Source organism: Lissotriton vulgaris, chromosome 1_1 (assembly GCF_964263255.1).
Source record: "Lissotriton vulgaris chromosome 1_1, aLisVul1.2, whole genome shotgun sequence".
NCBI lineage: Eukaryota > Metazoa > Chordata > Amphibia > Caudata > Salamandridae > Lissotriton > Lissotriton vulgaris.
In genome coordinates, this window is record NC_141685.1 from 36,650,766 (window position 1) to 36,663,181 (window position 12,416).

Here is a 12,416-nt window from a genome sequence, read left to right on the forward strand (position 1 = left end):
TTCATCTTGAGCACTGAGCAGTCATCACTCAACGATTTATATATACACTTGCTGCTGAGAATACAATTACAATTTTTGGAAATGAAAAGGCCTCATCTGAATTCTAACCATGATAAAAACGGTGAATTAATATCTGGCCAGGGCCTGCATATGTGATACAGACCTGTGAGATAATGAACTCATAGACCTCTGCAGTTGTACACAGTGCACATGGGAAGGGCTTCCATGCGTCTACACTTGCACTTCTGGAGCAGGATGATGTCAACACTGAGATGCATGATGTCTCCTACTGCAAGCAGGAAGACTGCTTTAAAGTTTGAGGATCCAGTCTGACGTGTGGGGAAAATTCACAAGGTAAGGAATCTGCAGGTAAAGAAGTATCCACCAGAAAGAGCGTTATCGAAGGCAAGTAACTGGTTTGTTATGTTTTCCTGCTGTTGTATATTATCTCATTCTGGTTGGTGAACTTTGCTCGTGGAGTTTTCTGTACTCGGCGGAGCTCCGATAGTTCCTAAAAACTCTGCTCCATGGAGCGTAGCAAGGTTTTTTTCTACGCTCGCGCTCTTCAACGTCATGTGCCGGAGCAGGGAAAATCCACCTCCTGATGAGATTTTTCCTTGCTCGCGCTCGCCAACGTCTAGTTGGCGAGCAAAATCAACCCCCTTGCGCGATTTCTCTAAGCGGGTCGTCGGATTTCTCAATGTGAGTGGTCGCGGCAGGACACAACCACCTCGCGTTGAGAAACCTTCCTTCGCATTGACAAAGCTGCAGCTCGACTAGAAGCAGCTGCACCCTCTTGTACGGCACAAGGTGCTATTTACGATTATTTTTACAGGGCGGGACAAACACCAGGAGATCAAAATCACCACGAACAGTATGACCCTTACGCACTCCGCTGCTTGCGGAACTCCGCGTAGACCGCCAGAGTTTTCTTGTCACTTCGCAGAGTTCTTCACTGAGGAACTCCGCCTAGGCTTAATCTTATCATGAAAATATAGATATCAGTCATATGTTAAGAAACAAGGGTGAGTAGAAACCTTTTGGGTGCAGTAAAATTTAAGAAATTATTATTGTGATTTTTTTGACAATTAGTTGATTTTTGCAAGTACTAACACTTCTCTGTGTAAAGTAAAGACCTTGAGAGTTTTTAACTTTCAGATAATCAAATTGTGGATACTGTTGCAATTAAAAAAAATTCCAGGCCAGAAATTTCTTTGGAGGTAGCATGCGGGCAGCCTTAGTTATCCTGCAAGAGTTTCTTGATGAATCCTATTGCAACTACAATATGTGCTCTCTCATGTAAAGTCAGGTTGTTAGAAGCTTTTCTGCAACTCAAGAAATGCCTTACTTTTCACCTGGTGTGGATGCATTTCTCATGTTAAGTGACATCTCCTTTCCGAGTATTACGTTCTGGCTTTCCCCTCCTGTTTAAGGCTTTAGACCAGTGTGAATTCTCTCATGTGAAGTGACATTGTATTCGTGATTAAACCTTATCTGACATTCAGAACACACATAAGGCTTTTTTCTCCCGTGTGAGTTCGCTCATGTCAAGTGAGAAGTAATTTGTAACCAAAACTTTGCTTGCATTTCGAGCACTCATAAGGTTTTTCCCCAGAGTGGGATCTCTCATGAAGCATAACACTGTCTTTCAGATACAAGCTTTTATGGCATAAGGACTTTCTCCAGGGTGGAGTTTCTCATGGTGAGATATCGTTTTTCTCTGCAGATTTTCTGGCATTCAGAGAACTCATAAGGTTTTTCAACAGTATGGAGTCGCTTATGGTTAGTGAGGCTGTGCCTATCAAATAGGAATTTCTGGCTTTCACAGCATTGATGATGTTTTTCCCCTGGGTGCGTCTGCTCATGTAGAGTGAGATTGAGTTTAAAATTGAAGCTTTTCTGGCATTCGGAGCACTGAATTATTTTGACAGTGTGTTTTCTTATGGCGCTTGTAACCATCTCTACCTCTGAATCTTTTCTGACATTTAGAGCACTGATAATTTTTTTCACCAGTGTGGATTCTCACATGTTCAGTGAGATGAGAATTTTGGCTGAAACATTTTTGGCATTCGGAGCACTGATATGGTTTTTCCCCAGTGTGGATTCTTATATGGTAAGTGAGACTGTTTTTTGCATTGAAACATTTGTGGCATTCAGAGCACTGATAAGGTTTTTCCCCAGTGTGGGTTCTTATATGATGAATGAGATTGATTTTTTGACTGAAACATTTGTGGCATTCAGAGCACTGATAAGGTTTTTCCCCAGTGTGGGTTCTTATATGCTGAGTGAGACTGCTTTTTTCACTGAAACATTTGTCGCATTCAGTGCACTGATAACCTTTTACCCAAGTGTGGGTCCTTGTATGTTTAGGGAGTCTTTTTTTGTCACTGAAACATTTCTGGCATTCAGAGCACTGATAAGGTTTTTCCCCAGTGTGGAATCTCACATGTGCAGTTAGAAGTGATTTAAGTTTGAAATATTTTGGGCATTCAGAGCACTGATAAGGTTTTTCCCCAGTGTGGGTTATTGTATGTTGAGAAAGACTTCTTTTGTCTTGGAAATATTTCTGGCATTCAGAGCACTGATAAGGGTTTTCCCCAGTGTGGGTTTTTATATGCTGTGTGAGATGGCTTTTTTCACTGAAACATTTCTGGCATTCAGAGCACTGATAAGGTTTTTCCCCAGTGTGGGTTTTTATATGCTGCGTGAGATGGCTTTTTTCACTGAAACATTTCTGGCATTCAGAGCACTGATAAGGTTGTTCCCCAGTGTGGAATCTCACATGTGCTTTTAGAAGTGATTTAAGTTGGAAATCTTTTGGGCATTCAGAGCACTGATATGGTTTTTCCCCAGTGTGGGTTCTTATATGCCGAGTGAGCCAGCTTCTTTCACTGAAACATTTGTGACATTCAGTGCACTGATAATGTTTTTCCCCAGTGTGGATTCTTATGTGCCGTGTGAGACTACTTTTTATACTGAAACATTTCTGGCATTCAGAGCACTGATAAGGGTGTTCCACAGAATGGGTTATTGCATGTCGAGAAAGGCTTTGTTTGTTACAAAACCTTTCCTGGCATTCAGAGCACTGATAAGGTTTTTCCCCAGTGTGGAATCTCAAATGTGCAGTTAGAAGTGATTTACGATTGAAATGCTTTGGGCATTCAGAGCACTGATAAGGGTTTTCCCCAGAGTGGATTCTTGTATGTTCAGTAAGTTTGCTTTTTTCAATAAAACATTTCTGGCATTCAGAGCACTGAAAAGGTTTATCCCCAGTGTGGGTTCTTCTATGCCGAGTGAGACTGTTTTTGTCAATGAAACATTTCTGGCACTCCGTGCACTGATAAGGTTTATCCCCAGTGTGGGTTCTTCTATGCCGACTGAGATTGTTTTTGTCACTGAAGCATTTCTGGCATTCAGAGCACTGGTAAGGTTTTTCACCAGAGTGGGTTATTACATGTCGAGAAAGACTTTGTTTGTTACAAAACCTTTCCTGGCATTCAGAGCACTGATAAGGGTTTTCCCCAGAGTGGATTCTCATATGTTCAGTGAAATAAGATTTACGGTTGAAACTGTTTTGGCATTCAGCGCACTGGTAAAGTTTTTCCACAGAATGGGTTAATGCATGTCGATATAGACTCGGTTTGATACTAAACCTTTTCTGGCATTCAGAGCACTGATAAGGTTTTTCCCCAGTGTGGATTCTCATATGCTCAGTGAGATAAGATTTACGCCTGAAACTTTTTTGGCATACTTTGCACGGAGAGTGGTTTCCCCCAGTGTGGATTCTCATATGCTCAGTGAGATAAGATTTACGCCTGAAACTTTTTTGGCATACATTGCACTGAGAGTGGTTTTCCCCAGTGTGCATTCTGTCAAATTCTGTGCGATAAGATTTATGGCTGTATCTTTTTGGCACAGGTAACTTTTTTCACCAACTTCGGTTATTTTGCCTCGAGTGAGGTGAGTTTGAACACTGAATTTGTTTTCACACTCCGTGTTTTTATAAGGTGTATTCGTAGAGTTAATATCTCTACGTTTAGTTTTCTCTTGCTTATATGCCACGGTAAGAGTGAACCTGATTTTAGAGTCGGGTTTCTTTAGATAATGTTCAGCATTTATCCATAAAAGAAATTGTGTGTAATTTTCTTAACACTTGAATTGAGCAGAATATGTCGGGAAGCAGCCCTGTAACACCTGTTGAAATTTTTCTAGCAGATAATAGTGTTTAGGTAATAGCCTCTCCGGCAGCAACTTATTTTGTGACTGAAGTTTTTCTCAAATCTATTTGTATAGGTTCTTAGCAATGCAGAAATAAGGTGTTAGTCTGATATTTAATGATTAAACTGATAAGTACCTTTTTGCACTGACGTAATGGCAGTAACTGAGGGCGTTAGAACGGCACAGTACTATTGTGGATCATTAGTCGCAGAACATCAGTTCCTTTTACCCTTTCTATGTTTGGTGTAAGGTTAAAGTTTGTAGTTCTAAAGACGAGGATTTATTTACATTAGCTATAGTGCAACGGTGCTCCTTTAATGCATTTTTATATTTAACAATATTACATATCACTCCTGCACAACAGATAATGTTGAGGCGATTTACATAGAATTACAGAACAGTACACAATAAAAAGGAAACAATCTGAGATGGTCATGAACACAATAAAGTGGCGAATTTTTAAGGTTTTTGCAAGGGAGCAGAGTGGGTCGAGGTGTTATATCCCGAGGCAGATAGTCTCAAACTTGCGTAACTGGTTAAAAACGGTTGTTGAACAAAGGTGATTTTCCAATCTTTTGGCTGTTAACGTGTCAGCTTCGGAGTCTTCTTTCAGTGTCTTTTCTTTGATGGTATCCAGAAGAATCCTTTTATTGTAACTTTCTTTTATGCAGTATGTGCTTCCTCTCTAGAATTACATGATGCTTTAGATGAACGTTATTCTGTCATGCTGAGGCAATTTGTCTTTCTGATAATATTTCAGATGAGGATGCTGAAGTGGTGTTTCTACATATTTCTGATATTGTGTGCACAGATATGGCTTTGCTCTGGGTTAATGAAATGCAAAATTAGAGACTTCACTTACAGGTATAGTACTTTCCTCGCCACACTTAGATTTTTGGAAATTGTTTAAACGTAGAATGCTTGATGTCCTTCAATTTTTCAAAATAATCCTTCTTATGGCACTGACATTCAGTTGCTTAGTGCTAAATCTTGCGTTCTTCGTCCGTAATTTCAATCACCTATAGTATTAAAATTAAATAGTTAATACATGTACATTTCCAAAAATATAATTTACAAGCCAAATCAAGGCACAATTTCGAAAATGTTGAGCTGTTCTTCAGACAGTGCAGAGTGTAGAATGGTAGCATGAGAGTACTTGGATGTAGGAGTGAGGATTTGTAGAATTTTCAGCATTTTATTAAGCTCACAAAGGATACATGTACCCTATGGAGTTGTAACATAGAATCCCAAAGGCAGATATTAAAGTCATATGGACTGGGACCAAACTGATATTAAAAAATATACACTATTAATTAATTTGTAATGCAGATTTCTGGGACGCTAAGGACTCCGCCACAGACAACAGGCATTCTCCCCTGCCCTGAGTTACCACCTACTTGTATCTGCTATCCTGACTTTTGAGTTTTGGCCTCTGCCTCAAGCAAATCTATTGTGTGCTGCGAGGACTATGCCAGACCTATCCCTCTACTATGGCCCAGAGTATGAACTTAAGGGCAATGAAATGAAGGCGTACTTTCATGTGTTCATTTTATTCCACCTGATTATCAGTTGTTAGGTTTTTCTGCACCTGTATTTACTAGGTGCAGAAAATCAGGACACAATTTTTTTCCAGTCAGAAAAATTAGACTGAAAAGACGTATAAGACTCTGGGTGCTGTTTTCTTTACTAACTGGGGGAAAAACACAATTCTTCCCTCTGTTGGTGTTCACAGTCGTTGTCGGCCTATGATTCGACATTGAGTGCAGAGCGTACCGATTAGAGCTGAGAGGCCGAGCCGAGGAGGAGTTAACAAGCAAGAGAAGCGGAGCCTGGGGCGACTGCCCGGGTTTGCTTTGTGACCGGTTCCCGCTCCCGAAGGTTTCTCCCGCTTCTCCCGTGTCCTGTTATACGGGTGCTTTAAGTTCGACGGATCTGCTTTGGGGGCAGGAACGGCCGCTGCCGGCCCTGCAGTGCTAAGGCACTGCTGGTGCTGCTGGTGCGGCAGCCACTGCAGGGGTCAAAGTAGCCTTGGCCTGCGGTGCTGCTGGTGCGGCGGCTGCTGCAGGGCACAGAGGAGCACAGAGGGCCCAGAGGAGCCTTGGCCTGCCGCCTGATTTTACATATTTACTAAGCATTGAGCAAAGCAGAACGGAGCCGAGGAGTGGAGTGAAGTGCCTACATCTGCTGTCTGTAGTGGGACTGGCTCTGGATCCCGCACTTGCTCCTCAATGATTGCCAGCATTCTCCCTTGTACTCTTGACAGCGATGAATAGCAACGAACAAGCAATGAACAGTGAGTGGTGGGTGACAAGTGGCAAGAGGTGTGTGGCGTATGGCAAATAGTTAAAGTTGATCAGTCCGTAAGTCGCTGAGCCATTGGAGTCTGTAATAAGTCTCTAATACAAAATCTGAGAAATTATTCAACGGGGAAAGTGACAATAGACTTTGACCCTGTTGAAGCACCCCTCAACCCCTGAATTACTCTGCATGCCTACACTACACTCCTACCAGGAGCCCGGATATTAATCAATCGATTAATTAATTAATTAAATAAGTAACCAGCAGTACTGGTGGATTCTGTACTGAGGTGTGCCTTGGGGGTATTTTCCCTTGGAGGTGTTTTTGTCCTACCAAAGCACCCTTTGGTCTTGTCACTGGCCCGTTTGATTCTCTGAAAGAAGCAAGGCTTCTTCGCCTTAGAGGGTGTATTATGAGGTCAGGAAAGGAGCGGCCACCTTTCCCTCCTATCAAAAGGAAAAGAAAAATACAACAAACACTAATATTAGATACGTTAAAATAAAACAGGCAGGTGACATACAGTCCTTTAAATCATCTAAGGTCCATACATTTGGGAAACTGGGAAAGCCGCCGTCAAAGTTTGATTTTATGAAAGATCCAACTGGTGCTATGCTAACATTGCTAACTGACCCATCTGATCTTCAAACTCCAATTAAACCACTGAGTAGAACAAATATTATATTCCCTAAGCAAGGAGTAAGTGAACCAGGCCACCCTGAGTCTGAAACTGAAGTCAAATGAATGTCAAATTCAACTAAGGACCAAGTCAACCACTAGGGCCAAATAACGGACCTAAAGATGTTAACTATTCCACTTACTGGTCGTTCACAACAAGAGGACCCAAAATGCACAAATCTAACAATGTGAGATACTCAGCAATTACTACCAACTAAGCAGCCAACGCCAATAGAAGAGCTAACGGTATAGGGGAACCGTCTAATTTGGGCCAAATTAATCAGCCAGAGCACGAAGCTCCAAATGAACTAAATGGTGGGGTGAAAACCATAAGGGAAGCCAATACCCCACTGATATCGGATCTTACTCTGTCTAAAATAAATTCCGTTCAAAAAACTGGACCAGCCGAAATTTAATCAAAATAACGGATCTCAAATTAATAAGGACGAATACACAGCAATCCAGAAACTCTGCCTCGTTGGAGTACTCCATATCAAAAAGACGTTTTGAATAGTAGTCCACAATTCATTAATTCTTGGAACGAGGGACATGATTTTCAAGGACCACAAAAAGAGAAGTATAAGGGCCTATCATTCATAAATGGGCAACATCATAGCCCAGGTACTCAGGTACCTGGAAGTGGGAACGCGGGAGCAATTTGGGATTTATTCTTCAAAACCTCGCAATTAACTCTGGAAGCTTTAACATATCAGTCCAACAAAATTGAGGTCCAAATAGATCTCTTGAGCGCTATAGCATCCTCTGTTACCGGAATTGAGCAGAAGATAACAACGCAAAATAATCTAATAGTAAGGGCACAATCTCGGTCAATATCTACGTATGCAGAGTGTAGTTGTGCCCCACTAATTAACAAATTTGCTACCATTCCGGATATTTTAAAAACGATAATTGACAATGTAAAAGGGAATTTTCCTAATGTGGGAATTCAACCCATCAAGACCGACTGCCCCTCCAAAGATACAATAAAGTGTAAAGACAATACTGTTGATGTTAAAGAAAAAATAGATGATAAAATAAAAGATCAAGAAGTGATAAACCTATGCTCGACACAATCAACATTGACAGACGCAGCTCCAGAAGTTCATCTATCAAAAAGACAGAGGAAAAAACAACAGAAACCAAGAAATAAAACTTCTAAAAGTATAAAAAATACAAATGCATCAGATATAGTGAGCTTGAACACTGGAAACAACCATGACCAAATATCATATTGTGAAGGTGAGGCTAAACAAATGTTACCAACAAAACCCTTTTACCCTCTATTTAATAAGGATCTATCGGAGGTACAAGCAGTTATGAAAAATAAATGCTTAAACAAGCAAGCTGATAGTATGGAAATAATAGAGAATGGGAAAATTCAGTCCTTAGAAATGCTGCAAGTGGAGGAAAGTAATAAACAGGTGGAAAATAAGCCATCACAATTGGAAACAAATAGAGCAAAGAGTGAGAGTATAAGAGAGGATGAAACGAATAGAGATTTGTTAAAAACCTGGAAGGATATTAAATTACCACAAGATCTGGGAACCGAAATGAAGCAGTTACATAAACATCGACAATCATAGTCTCAAACTGTTAGAATTCATAATGGAAGGTTAATTGAACATGCTCAAGGTGAAAATAGCCTGCAACAAATTAAATTAAAGAACCCAGATCAAAAAGAAGGAGTGGTGCAGGTAATTCTTACGCCGGAGTATAAATCTAGGGGTAATAATGATATCTTGACTCTTGGGAGCATATTAAAATTGTGTAATGCAGTACCCTCATTAAAGAAAATTAAATGTACCGACATAGAATCAATTCAATTCCTCATAATCAAGAATAATAATCGAGAATCAACATTAGTAATTTGGACATCTTCTACTGCCGCCAGCCTTATTATGCAAGAACATAATCTCTTTCAGGACTGGGGAACAAAAATAACTCTCCTGAAACCTTTCTATCCCAGCCCTTTTGTTTCAACAAAATCATAACCAAATGAGAACCGAGAATAATAAGAAATACTCAATATTTAAAACAAACATAGGTATGACCAACGGGCATCTTTTAAAATAATGAGAGGAAAAAAATAGGAGAATTATTATTTGACACTGCCAAATTAGGTTGGCTAACAGCAGCCCTCCATAATGTCTGGCAGGAATGACATCTACAATCTGAAGTTCCTTTAAGGGGGCCAAGAATTATGAATGAAAGGGTCAGATTATGTTTGTGGAATATAAATGGCGTTTAAGCAAGGATTCAGAATAACCAATTAGCTACTTTGTGCTGTTTTCAAATCATTTGTTTACAGGACACTTGGGCTTTAGTTCCTTTTAGATTGGAAGGGTATAGGTTTATTAATCATTAGCTAAGAGAACAAGTAACTATGGCAGACCTTGTGGGGGTTTGGCTATTTTTATATCAACTGAGCTAAAAATGGAAAGTGAAATGGACGTCCCAAGTCAAAAGGATGATCTAATTGCCAAAATACAATACAAGGAACAAAATATAATTAAATCTCTTGTAGTAATCAACATATATAATTACGCAGAACAATGGCGACCAATTTGATAATTATGATATTGCAGCAACTGGACAATGACACCCAAACTGAGATTATTATTACCGGGCCAAACTGAGATTATTATTACCGGGGATTATAACATGAATATGCTATGTTCTTACGATAGAGATGTTGAAATACAATGGCAAAATTACTTAGGGTCAATTCCAAGTTTTTCATCAACAATGGGCATGAGGGAACAAAAGAATGAAAAAATCGGCAAGACTCTTGTAAAAGAATTAGAAACCATAGGTCTAAGGGTGCTAAATGAGCAATTTCCCCAAGATTCGCCATCAGCATGGACTTTTCAAGCAGGGTATCATAGGTCTAGAATAGATTATACCACAGCATTGTTGAATCTATTTCATAGCATTTTGTCTTATCAAATAGAGGGAATATATATAAGAGACCACGATCAACAAATAATGGAGTTAAACCTAAATGGCCTAAGATTTAAAAACTATACAACACTTCCGGGAGAAATAATGAAAGTAAATTATAAGAAACTATATTGGTCAGATAACACCAAAGATTCTATTACAAACACTGCGCAGGCAATTGCTGATTTTCACTTTGAAGGATAATATTCGAATGCTGTCGAAAAATGGTCTCTCTTCACAAAGCAATTAATTACCAGTCAACCTCAATAATATGCTAATAAAGGTCAGTGGAGGAAAAAACACAGCATGTTCATTGGTGAAAATTTCGTTTGAAAGCCATCAATTAAAAAAAGGACGTAACAGAATCCTGAGATTGGTAAAAAAAGTTTGAAGTTAATTTAATTTACAGAGTAAAACTTAAAAAGATAAATAGAGGAGTAAGGAAAATGGTCTGGAAGGACAAAATGCAAGAAAAGCAATTGTTGTGGTAAAAAGCTCTATATGCTTGCAAAAGGAGTAAGTCAAAAGGCTTCTGGATTCTAGTAAACAAACTGAGTAGATCTAGTAGGAAATCTACTTCATCAACAGTAACTGAATCTGAATGGGTATCGTTCACAGATGTGCATTTGAATCCTACTCCTAACATGGCTGTGAATTCTACTGATTGGGCTATAAATGGAATAGGAGGAGAAAAGAATAATAACTCAATAGCGATAACAGAAAACCAAGTATGTAAATTAATAAAGAATCTGAGATCCAATGGTGCCCCAGGCCCACATGGGATTCCCGCTGTGTTGTATAAGGAGAAAGCATCATATTGGTCGAACTATCGAACAGCAGTATTTAATCATGCTCTCCAATCAAGAACCGTCCCTGAGGCATGGAAGAGATCTATCATTTCTCCTATATATAAAAGTTGGGACTGGTCCCTCCCATCCAATTACAGATTAATTACGCTCCAAGATATTGAAGCTAAATTAGTTGCATTGGTTCTACTTAAGGAGTTAATTGATTGGGCTAATGAAAACCATTTATTCCACCGAACCAATCAGGTTTTGTACACGGTCAAGGTACAACAACAAAAGTGTTAACACTGGGAATTTTAAAGGAAAAATATAAAACAAAAAAACAGCCATTATATTTATGTTTAGTTGATTTTAAAGCTGCTTTGACTGCGTAAATAGGCAGATTTTATGGAGGAAACTGGATCGTTATGGCATTAGCTCCAGCCTTTTAAATGCAATGCAATTGTTATATACTGATACCTGGACAAGAGTCCCGCTAGGGAATGGTTCAAAGCTTTCGAGGAAAATTTTAAAAACTCACGGCTTAAAGCAAGGGTGTGTTTTAGCTCCATATTTATTTAATCTATTTTTATCAGACTTTACTCTTGCAATGAAAAATGAGTTAGCAGACTCACCAAAGCTGGCTGAGAAACAAATATCGAACTTATTATACGCTGATGACGTCGTCCTGCTAAGCCAAACAAAGGTAGGACTGCAGCAATTAATAAACAAAAAATCAATGTATTCAATTGAGAACAAAATGACAATAAACGAAACCAAAACAAAAGTAATGGAAGTCAGTACCAAGAATCGGAAGAGCAGCCAATACAAATGGTCACACAAAAAGCGAGAGCTAGAAAAAGTTCAATGTTATAAATATCTTGGGATACTGTTTGACGTGAAAGGATCTTTTTCATATCATAAAATGAAGATGAAGAAAAGAGCCAAAAGTCTACAAGGGGCTTTTCGCCTACTTTATAGCTTCTTGGGAGGCCCAACTTTTACCCCAATAATAAAAGTAATAAAAGCGAAATTGCTCCCGATGGAAGTGAAATACTCGTGGCTTGATGCCGCCCAGGCGGCGTGCTCCAGCCCTGAGACGCTGGCGCTGCTTTGCCAAAAGCATACCGAATTCTCGGATGAAGCCGGCTGTAAACTGTCCTTCCTTGGTAGAGAGGGTCGAGCGCGCAGCTTTGGGGAGGGTGACCGCCCGGGACGTACCCTTGCTAACCTCCTAAGTCCACCGCGCGCTGCCTCCTATATACCTGCTCTCAGTGACAGAGCCTGGACAGGACCACCTCTGAGGTAGATATTAAATCCCGTTTTCTCGACTTTTACTCTCACCTCTATTGTGCCAGCACTCCCTTGCCACTGGAGGAGTTCGATCAATATTTTGAGTCCTTCGCCCTCGTCTGGCTCGAAGACTACCATAGAATATTTCTTGAAGAGCCAGTCTCCAGGGAAGAAATATTGGCAGACATCAACAGCTTACCTAGCGAC

At 39.9% G+C, this 12,416-nt stretch overlaps 1 long non-coding RNA gene across 1 annotated transcript in view; it reads right to left on the reverse strand.

The window, feature by feature from the left end:
- Positions 1 to 4,643: 4,643 nt before the first annotated feature.
- Positions 4,644 to 12,416, reverse strand: part of LOC147737089 (uncharacterized) — a 74,531-nt gene continuing 66,758 nt past the window's right edge. The window contains exon 3 of the long non-coding RNA XR_015309596.1: positions 4,644 to 5,237. This is a non-coding gene — a long non-coding RNA (uncharacterized LOC147737089). The remainder of the gene's footprint in view (positions 5,238 to 12,416) is intronic.